The following is a 16,188-nucleotide window of genomic DNA, read 5'->3' as shown; positions in this document are numbered from 1 at the left end:
TGCTGGATCAGGGAAAAGACTCCACAAACAAGAAAAACAGCTCACAAGAAAAAGGTAGCCAAAAATAATTTACGAGTTATTACCGTACGATATCTATTCAAAGTAGAGTATTCAAAAAATCAGAAGTATTACAGAAAACAATGATAGTAAATTCATGATCCCAAAGGAAACATTACCAGCAGAAAATTGCTCTAAAAATCTCATGGCTCACAAGACATGTGACTCCCAGCAGGTCACGACCAGAAAAGAGAGCTCGCCTATGCAAGGCGAGACAGCATTTGAGGGGAGGGCTTCTTCCAGGGAGAGGAGGGGTAGCCAGGCGAATTCAACAACCGCCCACTGATGCGTCACTGCCCCTGCAGAAACGGCCGCTCCGCAAAACACCATTCCCTGGTTTTGAGTCAACAGCCAGCACCCAGAATTTTCCCCTCAACTTCTGGGTTGGAGACATCAGAGGAATCAGAGGGATAGTTCATTGGAACACATGGAGGGGAAGGAGATACTGGGGTGAGGTGTTGGAGGGAGAGAGAGTTTGTGATAGGACAATGGTAAAACTTCTCACTCCAAGTGCAATACTAAGGCCTTAGCACCGATTTCCCCTTGCTTGCCAAGGAGAAGTATTTCTCCGCAGTAGTCCCAGTAAGTCTTGCATTGCAGGTAGGCTGGTTCGGGGCTGGTTCGGAGGCTGTTTCGGAGGCTGTTTCGGAGGCTGTTTCAGAGGCTGTTTCCAGAGGCTGAGTTTCCAGAGGCAGGGTTTTCAGAGACAGGATTTTTCAGAGACAGGATTTTCCAGAGACAGGATTTTGCGACACAGGATTTTGCGCGAAAATCCTTTGCGCGAAAAACCTTAGCGCGAAAAATCCTTAGCGGGAAAAGTTCTGCGGATAAGTTCGGAGGAAGTTCGAGGAAGTTCGAGGAAGTTCGAGGAATTTCTGGGGGGGGGGTACCAGAAATTTTTGGGGGGGGGGACACTAAAAAATGCCACATCCTCTGTGGGAAAATGACCACAAAAATTGCTTGAACTTGGGGACCAAGACACGTCCACCAAGAACTGATTAATGCCTAGAAAACTTATCGAGGCATCACAGGTCCACTGGTTTTCACTGGATGAACCCCCACTGTTTAACCCCCATGAATCTCACAAAAACCATTATTCAGTGGTTAGAATTGAACTGAATATAAAAAGTTTATTGATTGAGACAATAGTTTTCAAGAAATATCACTCAAAAAATAGTTTTAACAAGAACATACATTTTTATCACTCTGTAAATAATAACCTCAGGAGTGATGTTGGGAATTCAACAGAATTCTTAAGTGAGTAACATGACATAATTACAAGAGTGAGACAAGAAATATTGCTGAATTGATATAGAGTAGATTATTTAGTATTACATAGCAAGAAAATAAAATTAATAATCAACATGTCATAATGTGATGCTTGTTTCGGTGTACAGTGAATCAAAATTACAAATAATTATCATCAGCGACTAGAAGGAACTGGGAAGATTTTTATTGGTATAACACCAGGATATCTTTACCAAACTCAAATGTTCCTTCTCTCATCAGAGATATTTTGTGGTTTTTTTAAAACCAAGTAAAGCAATACAATAACCAACCACTTAGTAAATGGGCAAGATTGGGTTGGTGAAGCAGTTGGGTTCATGAGAACCCTGGGTTGTCCCATTAGTTGGGTTCAACCACCTTATCAAAAAACAACGATTCACAAAAAATGGGTTTTAACTTCTACCCAAAATTCATATTGCAACCCAAGAGAAAGTTAGGGTCGACCAACAAAATATATACCCCATATTATATAATCATTAAGTACAAGTTTATTCAAAAATACGGTTATTCACTAAATAATTATTAGTTATCAAAATACCAGCAAAAATATTCAGCATAATGTGTCTCACTTAATTAATATACATTAGCATTAGTATTTCTCCCTTTAAACCCTCCATGTTTGTAAATATTATCAGTCCATAATTAATTATCAATAAAGAATCCTCCAAAATTCAACAAGATTTACATAAATGACAATAGATTGCACTAATTTCCTCGATTTTCCAATAATTATTAACAATTTACAAGGCATATGGTATTCATGTCAGCTATTGAACAAGTACTGACTAAATTTAATCAAGATGTGTATATATATCTCTCAGTATTAATTAAACAAGTCAAAAAGAATCATAGGCGATGCTAACAAAATGAGAACTGCATATTGCATCAACAAAAGAATCACTCTAAATTTCACTCTTCAATTAACAATAGAAATGAGAGCTACATGCTGGTTGCGACAAGATGAAAGTTCATACTTGTCGGGCGATGAAGGTCGCAACTCAACGCCAAAGCCACACTAAAACACAGTAGGCAGTCTTAAGATCAGCTGATCAATTCAATCACTCAGCCATCGATAGAATATCGAACACTGCAAAATCACGACACTTATCACTGTCAAGAATTGTGAGAATATCCATAAAGTCTTGGTGGAGGAAAGGTGACACAAAACACAATTGAATTTTAATAACTGGGGCCACCTCCACAGCTTATCTGGAAACGAGCCATCTCGGGGATTTATCCCCAAGTTATTCTCCCGTCCTCTCCCTCCAAGCACCCATAATTCCTCCACCTTACCCCATCTCACAATCACAGTAGACCAACACAAAATTACATGAGTGAATTAAGCAGATGAGAATAAGCAAGTACAATACAATATTTCAGAACAATTTCAATTACAAGCATAGAAATAGACTTATTATTCATTATTCAAAACAATATTATTAGGAATCAAGAGAAATACAACACCGAAATCAAGCATCAAATAGTATTTGAGAAAGCAAACATTAGCATTCATTGAGAAAAAAAAATAAAAAAAAAATCAATGATATTTCTCTCCTTTTAATTACTGGAATTAGCAATGCCACCATGATATGCCTTTAAATGAGAAACATGACAAATTTTCTCTTTCCCAGGAGAAACTTCCAGAATAACTGTTACAGGAGAGAGATACTTTTTAAGGACGAAAGGTCCGTTCCACAGAGGTTCCAGTTTTGCCATTTTCTGTTCACCTTTAGAACTGACAGGATGGTTTTTGCAGAGAACAAGATCTCCCACACAGAAAGTGATTTGGGAGTGAGATTTATCATAGAATTCTTTATGCCTATTTCTGGCCTTTTTTAAATTAGCAATAACATGATTCAGACATGCTTGTCTGTCATTATCGCTGAGATCATTCTCGAATAAAGATTTTGGAATGTCCCACTGATTAATTAAAGGATGCTTAAGTTCTCTGCCGAAAATTATTTTGGCAGGAGAATAACCACTGCTCTCATGAGAGGCAGTGTTCAAGGCAAAATTTAAGTCAGCAGGCATAGAGTCCCACATATGGTGAGCATTATTGCACAAAATAGCAAGTGCAGATTTTAGATTTCTATGCAATCTCTCTACCTGATTAGAACAGGGATAGTATGGAGAAACAAAAATTTGCTTAACCCCCAGTTGCAAACACATCTCCTTAACGGCATGAGATTTGAAAACTTGTGCATTATCAGACACCAAATATTTAGGAAAACCGAATTTCGGGAATACTCTTTGAGTGAGTATTGAAACAACCGAACCAGCAGTAGCCTTACGAACTGGCTCAAGAAAACAGAATTTAGAAAAACCACGATTTAAAGTTCGGAGGCCCCACGATTTCGTGTGTTCTGTGCGTAATGCCACTCAGGTGCTGGGTTTGCAGTATTCCGAGTCTTCTATTGTGCGACTCATTATTCAAGGGTTAAATCCTTTAACAAAATCTGCAATTATGTTCTCAAATCAGCCTAACACATTTGTAGAATTGGACTCTGTTATCACGCAGGCTTCTAAACATTTAATGGACTGTGCTGAATATTCCAACACTTTCCATCGTATCTCTAGGAATCCGTCTTCTGTTGCCTCTTCCAGTGCGCCTAGGGAAGTTTCTTTTCCTATTAATTGTTCTTACTGTCATAAACCTGGCCACAAAGTGAACGAGTGTCGCAAAAGACGACGATTTACTCAGCCTGCCGTGAGTTTGATGAGTGTCCGTGACAAGTGTTCGAAAGGGAAAGAAATTCCTCGTACCCCTCTCAATAAAATTAGTCCTGAACCGTCTTCCTCGTCTGATCCACTTGCGGTATCTCTGTCAGAAGTTGATTTAGGTGTGAAACCGTTGTGTGAATCAAATGAAAGTGATCTCATTGATTTCAAAATTGAAGTCGCTATTTTAACGGGAAAGATAAATCACAGGGAGAAAAAGTAAAAAATTATTTTCTGAGCATGCTCCATAATGTACATTGAGTCCACTTGCACACATCTATTCAGCCAACAATTTTTTAGCATTAAAATACAAAAGATTGAATGAAGTCATATTAGGACATATATGCAATGTATATGTTCTTTTCGCACTTAATTCCACTTATTTGCTATATACCCCATCACGAAATTTATTTACAAAATTTATTATAACAATGTTGATATTACCATATTACATACTAAGTTCTCAGCATTACTTTTCTACACGCATAGTCAGTAATAGCCAAAAGGTTCAGCCAAAGAATCAATAAATGCTTCCCTCATGCGCTAAGTAATAAAATAATTTAATATTAAAATCACAATAATTATGCTTGCCAGTCTAGCTACATTTCCACATATTTTTCCATGCATTCTTTACTAACAACAAACACTGCTCCACAGCATAGGAAGAATATATTTTGGTTAGTAAAAATAAGCATGACAGCAAATTGAAGCATCTATCACAGCATGAATGAACAAAGGTTAAAGAGTAGCTAGCACCATGTTCCTTGATAAGGAAATCAGCAATCACAGCATTCTATGTTAAAACACGAAGCCACATGTCAACATTTCAATGATTTCTTTTATATGTCCATTAATTTGACATTCATAAAAAATGTTAAAAAAAAAGTCTTAGAGCTTATAATTCACCTTTGCCTTTGCTCTTCTTGAAGGATTACGACGAATAGAAGTTTCCTCAATACTGATATCCTGTAGCTGAGTCCTGGTAGCAAGAACACATTTAGTTTCCATGTCTTTGCATAATTGTTCAGATGTGTCTTTAATAGATTTTCCTCTGCTACGAGCCTTACGCATTTTTGAAGAGTTAACACAGACTTTATTTTCCTTGGAAGCACTTTCAGACTCTTGGTTAATTTCCTCCTTCACTGGCTTTTTCTCCCTGAGATTTATCTTTCCCGTTAAAATAGCGACTTCAATTTTGAAATCAATGAGATCACTTTCATTTGATTCACACAACGGTTTCACACCTAAATCAACTTCTGACAGAGATACCGCAAGTGGATCAGACGAGGAAGACGGTTCAGGAATAATTTTATTGAGAGGGGTACGAGGAATTTCTTTCCCTTTCGGAATCCAGTTCTCCTTCTTCTGAGTGAGACCATTGTGGCATACTGTCGGAGAAACTACTGCTACAGGTTTCACATTCTCCTCAACTTTAACGATTTCCTTTTCAATTTTAACAGGAGTGCGGGGAATTTGCTTTCCTGTTGGTATCACATTAACATGAGTTCTGCTAGGAATGGCAGGAATCTTAAATTCAAGTGGTGTGATTTTCTCTTCCGTCATATTTTTCCCAGTAATAACCTGAAAAATTAAGGATTGTTTTAGACACATATTTGTAACACATACTGGGGTAATTAGAGGTGATAATGTGTGGCACACAGGAGTGTATGTCCACAACCAGACCGTGAATGGAAAATTATCCAAAAAATTACAACATTCTGTAATTTTCTCTTGAGAAAGTTATTGGGGCGGAGCCCTTCATTACGAGCGCCGTCACCAAGGTCAGCACCTGGTTGAGGTCATTGCCCTGGGACCCTGAGGTCCCTGCCGCTGCCGCCAGGGTACGCGGAAGATAGCGCCAGCAAGGCGCCGCGAGAGAGAGAGAGACGCTTACGAGAGGGCAATGGAGAAGGACTATCCCGCGTGAGAGACATTGAGCAAGTGTATCGCTTACCATCGGAATAAACGTGGTCGAAAATACTTTAGTGTGTTAATTGAGGCGAGGTTAATATCGCAACCCTAACCTTCCCTTTAGTGGTGACTCCCGACGCGAGTTATTTTCGCGAAAAAACGATTTTTTTCGAACCATGTGCGCGACCACGCCGAGTTCCGTTAGCCATGCCGCCGACATCGCGCGAATCCTTGGCCATCAAGTCTCTTAGTTGATATTTTTATTGTGATCCTGTGCTATGTGCGTGTGTAAATAGTTTTCCTTATTTTGTGTTTATTATATTGTGTTTGTGAAGATGCCCGATCCACCAGCATCGCAACCCGGCGCGGACCGCATCGCCGTTCGAGCACCACCATTTAGGCCGGAGGAGCCTTCTCTTTGGTTTTCCCAGCTAGAGGGACAATTTTATCTTGCTGGCGTCAAGGAGGACGAAACCAAATTTTGGTTCGTGGTTTCGCAGCTAGATCACCGCTACGCGCAGGAGGTAAAAGACATTATATCGTGCCCTCCGACCTCTGAGAAGTACAATACTTTAAAAAGTGAATTAATTAAAAGACTCTCCGCATCGCAGGAGCATAAATTAAAACTCCTCTTGGAGCATGAGGAGATGGGGGATAGGAAACCATCCCAGTTTTTGAGACATTTGCGGGATTTAGCGGGTAACTCCGTCACAGACGATTTCCTAAGATCGCTGTGGCTTTCTCGTCTACCGAGCCATTTGCACGCTATTTTAGCGGCTCACGATGCCCCAGACCTCAACGCCCTTGGGTCCTTAGCGGACCGCATAAACGAAGTGGTCCCCCGTCCCCCTAAAAAGCTTAAAAGAAAGCAGGTTTCCGGAGGGGCAATTTGGAAATCTGTTCAACTTCCGATACACATGATCCTCTGTTAAAAGTAGTTTAACATGGATTTTTTACATGGTAGCTTATACGTTAAAATTAAATTTCACTACTTATTCCCACAAAATCACCAATTATTTCCAAAAAATCTAACACTGAAAATCTATTTCCATATGCATCCACCAAAAACTGTAGGTACATTATGGGATGCAGGAGATCTAAGACATTATAAGATGCAAAGAAGAGAAGTAAAAAGACTACACTAAACAATGAAACAGGATATAGATTAAAGTTAACTCAAACACTATAAAATCACACACAACAGTGTAAAAGGAGAAGAGTTCTAAGACAAACTCAACACAGACTGACACTGTCTCAAAAATATTTGAAGTAAAAAATTATTTGAAGATATCAGGGTTAAAAAAATATTATACACGGCTAAAATGAAAACTTTATGACTTTCCTTCTAATTGACAATTAAAATAAAGTCTACATCACATTATCCCACCTATCACCTGAATGTTACCAATGTACTGTTAGATTTAAGAAAGCATGCATATGTTTACTTATAGTTAAATAGGTATGTTTGTGTACTATTTCCGAAAACTAACGGAGATAATAGGAACAATTGAGCACTAGTCAATGAAGGTTATTGTCAGAGATTTTCACACAAAAATATCAATATCCCACCTCCCAATTAAAACTGAGAATCTAACAAGCTACACATTGGACTACTCATAAACTTCATCCAACAATACAACAAAATATTGATACAATGTGTTCTCACTAGACTAAAGAATAAAATATATCTATGAAAAGTTACAAAATCACATCACCAACCTGAAAGTGTACAATGCCAGCAAAACCAAGTCATCTCCCCAAAAACATCACTCATAGTGCTCAAATTGCCTAAAACTCCCCACAAAACAAATTTTACACATTGTAGAAACTTGCAAGCTGGTTTCTCGTTATCTAGTCAACGGGTACCTAAACATTTAACCCTCATTCTTCTCATTTTAAACACAAGTGTCTTTGTTTAAATGAAAAAATCATGGAGAAGAGATGATCGTCAAAGTAACCAACAATGAGGAAACAATATGCATAGGTAAAATGAGATATTAAATCAGTAAAAAATCATAAAATCAAGCATGAATGAGAATGAAATTCTCAGTACAAAAAATGGAGATGAAAAATTAGAAATGGCCATTGGAAAACAACAATACACCCATGTCTCATATAGCACAATTTCGATTAGCACAATTTCGATATTGCGCAAATTCGTTCCTCGGGGAAACATTGCAACGCAGTGTAGCCTAATCAAAAATCTTAAACGCTCTCGTGATAAAACGGGAACTTGCGCTAAGTTCACACGAAATTTCTATCATTTTTCGCATATTAATGTTATTGCTTGCCTCAAATTTTCTTTTTTGTTTATATATTAATCGAAATCCATTGCTGTGCAATTGCCAAAAGTATTACTCGTCATTGGGTCCAGATAGCCGGCCTACCAAAGTAATTTATCTAGTCTCCTTAACAGAATGAGTTAATTTAGATCATTAATTAAGCGTGGGGCTAGTGGAAATGAGTTTTTTTAAGCAATACTGTTTGAGACGTAATTTTTTCCATCGTAGGTTATCGGACGGTTGACTTCCAGGGAGACGGTCTACGCTAAAGTCTTCAAGGTCATCGGTATTCACGGGGGAGAAATGGAACGGTGGCCGAGTTGCGCATGAATAGCATCAACATATAAGAGGGTCCGCTATAGAGTCTCAAACACAATAGCTTCGTTCCCTCCCGCAGTCGTAGGCCCTCTGCATCTCAAGAATACAGTTTAGCAGTAGAAGGTGATTTCGATAGAGCCATGCAGAGTAAAAACCAAGAGAAAATGGCAATCAGGTTTCAAGGCATTTAAAGACTGTTTCACGTAGCTGCTAAAGACTCGGAGGACTTCACATTAAAATGATTTATCATTCATAAACTCCGCTAGCTATGAAGTGGCATTGAAAGTAGCATTTATCTGTCATTTCAATGAGCGACAAAAGGTCCTGGGTGACACAATAGTTGTTTTTCGACTGGTTTGAAAAATCGTCAACTGCCGGCAATGCATTACGAACCCCTGAGATAGCAGATGTTAGACCACCCGCATGACAGGACGGAATTTCAAAAGCACGTAAGAATTTTTTTTAACGTGAATAAAAGTCTTCAAATGCGTGCATATTTAAAGATGTTTTAAACTATAAACATTTATATAAATAATGTTTTCTAAGGCTATTTATTGGAATATATATGTTTTAGAAGAAATTCAATACCCAAGACCTATGCTACCAGGAACGCATCCCTATATCTTCCCAATGTTAAAACACTCTCGTATAACGCAAATTCGTATAGCGCAAAGACCCCTAGGAACGCATCCCTTGCGCTATACGAGACATGGGTGTAGTTAAAATGAACACCATAGCCATGTGTTTATTGAGACCTATGCTCAAATGAGGAAAAAGCGGAATAAATATAATGCAAAAAAACAAAAATTATATAATCTACAAAAAAAAGAAAATGAGTAGAAATAAAGATAAATGAAGCAATCACTTGTTGCATTACAGATTAATTATGTAGTATTTTGAGGCTTTCAGAATTCAAGAGTGCTGCAAATTCATTTGTTTGCAATAGATCAATTCTCTTCCGTAGAATATTTTCCAATTGAAGTGACTTTGAAATGAAGATAGAATATTAGAAGCCACCAGGCACAGCAGTTAACTGTTCAACTAAATGCAAAAGAAGGCCTTTATTATGTCCAAGGTGTCCACTGTTCAGGAATTAAAAAAGATTATACCTGAGAGTTCCAGGGGAATTGTTTAGTTTTCCAGGGAATTAACTGGTCTGAAACATATACATTTTCGTTGCCTAAATATTGCTCATCAGATTGAAATTACTGAGCACAGGAATAGTTGTCAAGTCATTTTAATGCTGTGTTTTAACTTCTGAGATGATAGAAACTTATCTACACATGCAAGTCACTCAAATTAGATGAGCCTTCTATGCATTATACAAAACTTCAGCACATATATCAACCCATGAAGAAAAAAGCAGCAGAGGAATGATTACGTCATCATGATCTTTACTAGGGATGAGTCGATTCCACTTTTTTTCGATTCCGATTCCAATTTCGATTCCTTCAAATCGATTCCCGATTCTCGATTCCGATTCCATCGATTCTTGTTCATTCTAACTGGTGGGATTTTGATTTATCTGTAGCATCGAAGTCATTAAAATTTAAGTATTGAATGGAATAAAATAACTAGGGATGGATGGATCCAGGATTTTTGGAGCGAGATCTTTCGAATCTGATATTTTCGAATCCAAATGCATTTTCAAATTCCTGCCATTAAACAAAGTCATTATTCAAGTTTATTGTGGGTACATACAATCAATGGAATGCTTCTTAGATTTTCATTCACATTCTAATATTTTTATAAATTAAAAATTATTTTATGGGCTTTCAAGTTGTTTCTTAAAAACATCTTCACATACTCAGGGCCTAAACTGTTACGCTTGGGTTTGGAAATGAAAGTAGGAAAAATCTTAGGATGAACCACTGACCAGAGGCGTAGCGAGAGGAGTATAAATATAAAAAACACAATTACTTTCCTTGCCGCGATCACTTGGAGGATCACGGCCGGGTCGTCGTCTGGCAAGGTCGAGGACTCTTGCCGCGGCTCCATGGCGCCGTCAGGCGCGAAGTAAGGCTGCAGCCAGTTGACGCGGCAGCTTTTCAAGTCGCACAAAGTAAAAGAGACTTGACGCACTAGATGCACAAAGCAAAATAATCACTAGAGCCCAGGTAAAGTTGAACAGGCAGGCGTATCGTTGAACAGGCGTTGTGTTGTTGTGCACGTTTCCCCCGAATTTTACTTTCTCATCACTTACGGACTTGTGTTTCATCCGAAAATGCTTCAGTATGGTGAGGTGGATTTAGCACATCCTCGGGATAACTTACGCCACAGTGCACGCACATGGCATTCATTGGTTCTCCTTATCTCAGTGGCCCTGATCTGCCTGTTCAACTGCACCTGGGCTCCTGTGTTTATTTTGCTTAGTGCGTCTAGTGCAGCAAGTTCCTTTTAAATAGTGCGTCAAGGAAACCTGCCGCGTCAACTGGTTGCCGCCAAATTTCGCGCCGTATGGCGCCATGGAGCCGCGGCGAGAGTCCTCGACCTTGCCCGACGGCGACCCGGCTGCGGTCGTACAAGTGATCGCGGCACTAGCTGACAAGCTGCCTGCAAGGTCCTAAAGAGGACCTTTCATAAGGCATCGAAGCGATTCAGCAACTTGACATCTCTCCAGCCGCTGGTGACTCCGCCAGCAGTGCATCCGCCTACCCCGCCACGCCTTCTAATGCTGCCACCACCGCGCCGCCGCCCCAAGCTGCCGCCATGCCTTCGGTTGCTGCCATGCCACTGCTTGCTGCCATGCCACTGCTTGCTGCCATGCCACTGCGCACTGCCATGCCACTGCTTGCCGCCAAGCCACCCGCTGCTATCCAGCCCGCCGCAGCCAAGGACCTCAACGCCACGGTCCCGCATACGGAAGGCCATAGTCACCTAACCAGCCAGTGTTCACAAGCGCCAGCCCCGTGTTCGAGCCTGGACAATAAGTTTTCTCCCGTTTTTGGGCGTAGAAAAAACACTTCAGTTAAACAGTTGTTTGCCGTCCGTAACAAATTTGCCCCTCTGGCTTCCACCGAATGTGTGTTCCGTGTCCGGTAAAGCCCTTAAGAGGGCAGTTCACAATAGTGACTATGCCCTTCTGGCCACTGATGCAAGCGGCAATGTAGTCGTTGATGAACGCGAAAAGGGCCTTGAGAGCGCCAATGTGTCTATCGATTTAAGTGTAAATTCTATTGTGAACTCTCCGAAAACGGCCCCTAAGAGGACCAATGTTACAATTTCTGAATCTGACAATGTTACCCCTCAACCTTCTACCATCCAACCAACCCCCAAACCCAAATTCCCTCCTATTCATGTAGCCGACATCTCCAACTGGCCAACCCTGCATTCCCGCCTTCTTAAATCCTGTAGTAGTAGTAGGTTTGGGGTTAAGGGTGCGTCGACAGCTAAGGTCATTAGCACCACGCGCAATCAAATTGCGACATAAGCATATACTATAATTTCAGTTTAGTGCGGCACTGTTGACAATATTGATGTAAACTTCGAGCCTATCAAATCGAATTCACAAGACCAGTTTTCTTAACGAATTCCATGACGCGGCTTAGGCGGCCAGGGTCATCGCCCAGGATAAATTCTAGGTTGCCCCTGACGCCTGACCGGTCTCGCGTAATATGATGCTCATCACACTCCGTCAAGAGGTGTCTCACAGTCAGGGGACAGTCACAATAGCCACATCGAGGTGGGATCTTCTCTTGGGTGAAGAGATAGGAATGTGTCAGGGCGCAATGACCGATTCTCAGTCTAGTAATGATGACCTCCTCCCTACGATTCCTCCCTACAGAAGAGGGCCACATTGACGTAACCGGTTTGATCGTTTTCAGTTTGTTATTCGTTACGTTCGTCCATACCTCACTCCACTGCCGTAGGACTATTCTGCGCATGGCCGTCTGCAGGTCTTGATCGGTTACAGTATTCGAAGCCTGCGCCGGCAGCGTGAGTGCCGCCTTTGCAGCTGCATCTGCTTTTTCGTTTCCTGTTATTCCCATGTGCCCGGGAACCCATAGGAACGACACTTGGCGTCCTCGTTTACAGATATTATACAGGGCGATTTGGATCTCTAGCACAATAGGGTGCGTCGGGAAGATAGTGGCAACAGATTGCAGCGAGCTCTTTGAGTCGGTGCATATTATGGTGGTAGGGTTGCAATCGTCGGCGACCATCCCCAACGCCATCTTAATGGCGATGAGCTCCGCTGTGTATATGCTACACAACGGGCTGAGTCTCGTCTGCATGATGCCGTGGTATGCCGAGGACACTGCGCTGGCACAGGCGGCTTCCGACTTGGATCCGTCTGTATACACGAGTCGACTGCCCTTATGGCGACTGACGAATTCATTGAAATGATATTGATACTCTGAAGTAGTGGAGTATTCTTTCTGGAGTCCTTTAAAAGCATCATACATTTTGGGATGTGGAATTACCCATGGCGGGATATCGGGGTAAACGATTGGAGCTACATCCGGGAGTTGAATTCCGGATGCTTCGATGAACTCTTTCAATCGTATACAAAGTGGCTTAGTGGCTCTCGTTCTTATAATAAAAATTCTTAAAAACTTTGGATTAAAAACGATGTTAAAACACGGGTGACCTCTTGAGGCTAAGATTTTCGCCGCGTAGTTCAACATCAGGATGTTTCTTCGGCTCTGCAAAGGCGGCTCTCCAGCGTCTGCATAAATGCTGAGCACCGGGCTGGTGCGGAAGGCACCAGTTGAGAGCCGCAATCCTGTGTTGTGCAGCGTCGTCAGGGTTCTTAAAATTGACCCATAGTCCAGCCTGGACCGAACAAGTGCGCGATATAGTAAGAGCATCATGCTGCGGTCGGCGCCCCATGAGGAGTGGGTTAAAAACTTTAAAATATTTAGGGTCCTAAGACAGTTATTTCTTAAAAACTGAATATGTTCCCGCCAATTTAATCGGTGGTCTAGGGTCATACCTAGGAACCGAACCGACTCCACGTACGGAAGGGGTCTGCCATCCAGTTTTAAAACTGGAGGGGCAAAGTAACCTCTCTTCCGGTGAAAATGCACGCATTTGGTCTTTTCCGCTGAAAATTTAAAACCATTTTTCCGTGACCAGTTGCCTAGGTTATTTAATGCTAACTGTAGTTGTCTGGCTACCGATACAAGTTTGGACGACCGGCAAAAGATTGCCAGGTCATCCACGAACAGCGAGCTCATCGTTGGGGCTTTGACACAATCCGCCACGTCATTGACGGCTATCGCAAAAAGTGTCACGCTCAATACGGAGCCCTGTGGTACCCCATTTTCCAGGGAATAAGATTGCGATAAGTCTCGGCCTATTCTGACCTTAAAAGTGCGGTTCTTTAAAACATTTTCGATGAATATTGGCAGATGGCCTCTAAATCCCCATTTGTGGAGCGTCAAGAGTATTTTTCGGCGCCAGACCCGGTCGTAAGCCTTCTCTAGATCAAAGAAAATACCAACAACGTGCTGACGAAGGACAAAGGCCTCCTGGATGTAGTTCTCTGTCCTGACAAGGTGGTCAACTGTCGATCGGCCCCGTCGGAAGCCACATTGGACAGAAGAAAGAAGGTTTCGACGCTCCAGCCACCAAACAAGTCGTCGGTTCACCATTCTTTCCATTACCTTACACAGACAGCTGGTGAGGGATATTGGACGGTAGTTGTTCGGATCGGATTTATCCTTGCCCTGTTTTAAAATTGGAATAACTATAGATTCGCGCCAGGACGGTGGAAAGCTTCTCTCTACCCAAAGTTGATTAAAACATAAGAGAACTTCCAATAAAGCTCTCTCTGGAAGATTCCGGAGGAAGGCATTATGGATCTCATCCATCCCTGGAGACGTGTCGCGGGAAGCTGCGATTGCTGATTTTAGTTCCCAAAGGGAAAATGGGACATTGTAGTCCGCCAGTGTCCCCCTATCAGCGAAAGAAAGTGTGTGCAATTCGCATCGTCTCTTCAAGGATAGGAAGGAGTCCTCATAATTGGAGTTGCCGCTTATGTTAGCTAACAGCCGTCCGAATATCTCGCTGATGGCGGCCGATGAGGTTACGATGTTGTCATTGTTTTTAATGCATGTGACTCCATGCTGACGGTGGTCACCACAGATACTCCTCACCTTTTTCCACACCTGCGACACTGGTGTCCGGCAGTTTATCCCGGATACAAATGACATCCAGGAGTCTTTCTTCGCCTCTTTGACCACCTTTCGGGCTTTGGCTCGGAGACGGCGAAAGGAAGCCAAATTTATGGCTGTTGGGTATTTATTGAAAATTCTTAGCGCTCTGTTGCGTGCCTGAATAGCCTTGGCGCAATCGTCGTTCCACCATGGAACGGAAGGCTTCATACGTGCGTGTCCTGACCTTGGCACACTACTATTTGCACATTCGCCGATACTGTTTGTCAAAAGATCAATATTCTGGATACCACAGCGGCCTTCGTTAAATGTAAATTGAATGATTCTTTAAAAAGAGCCCAGTCGGCTCTCCGGATACTCCAATTGCTAGGACGTAAAATATTGGGGTTAAAATATTAGTAGTAGTATTTGGATTTAGGGTGCGTCGACGGCAAGGTCATTTTGCACCACTACTGTGCTATTTAATTACAAAAGTTATGTATAAAGTAATCTACTGCATCTGATGTCTTCGTTGAAAGTGTGCATAATTAGACTTTATTAAAAATGTTTATTTCTCTGAGAAACCGAAATGTACAGATTAAGTTGGTAGGGTGGTCTCCTAAAAGGGTTTTTAGGTCTCCCCCTAGATTATTTCGTCTTCGCGCTTCGCGGTACTTAACACAATCTAGCATGATGTGTCTAATACTTAATGGACATTTACAATCCCCACATTGGGGAGGTTCCTTCTCTTCAGTAAAGAGATACGCATGGGTCAGGGGGCTGTGCCCTATCCTCAATCGTGTAAGTACTACTTCCTCTCTCCGATTACTACGAGCTGAGGAGGGCCACGCTGCTACCATGTCTTTCATGCCACGGAGCTTGTTATTATTTAGAATCCTCCATGACTCCCTCCATTTTCCAAATACCACATTTCTTAGAGATGCTCGTAAGTCCTCGTGGGGAACCAGCGTTGAGACAAGAACTTCGTTATTCAGAGTTTCCTTGGCCATAGCGTCTGCTATCTCATTCCCGGCTATCCCCTCATGTCCCGGTACCCACAGAAAATGGATATTCAAACCCTTTCTCGAAAGGGTCAGCAGGAGAGAGTGTATTTCTTGCACGATCGGGTACACGGGTGAGAAGCCAGAGATGGCTTGTAGCGAGCTCCTGGAGTCAGTGCATATGACAAAGGAGCCGCCGTGGTCATCTAGGGCTTCTAGAGCTGTCCTTATGGCATAAACCTCCGCCGTGTACACACTGCACATCGGGTGAAGCTTTGCTCTGATGTTCCCGTGGATAGGGGAGAACACTGCACATGCACAAGCAGAGTTATCTTTCGAACCGTCAGTGTAAACGGGGGTAAGGTTGGGGTGATTCCATCGGAACATGGCAAACAAACGCTGGTACTCCGAGGGAGTTGTGGAAGACTTCGGTCGAGATCGTGAAAGAATATTCACCACCGGAGTGGGAGTGATCCAAGGGGGGTGTTCCGAGAATGAAACAGGATACACTTCAGG

The sequence above is a fragment of the Ischnura elegans genome, chromosome 7 (assembly GCF_921293095.1).
Source record: "Ischnura elegans chromosome 7, ioIscEleg1.1, whole genome shotgun sequence".
NCBI classification, from domain to species: domain Eukaryota; kingdom Metazoa; phylum Arthropoda; class Insecta; order Odonata; family Coenagrionidae; genus Ischnura; species Ischnura elegans.
The sequence above is the reverse complement of the archived record's forward strand: the minus strand, read 5'-3'. Positions refer to the sequence as shown.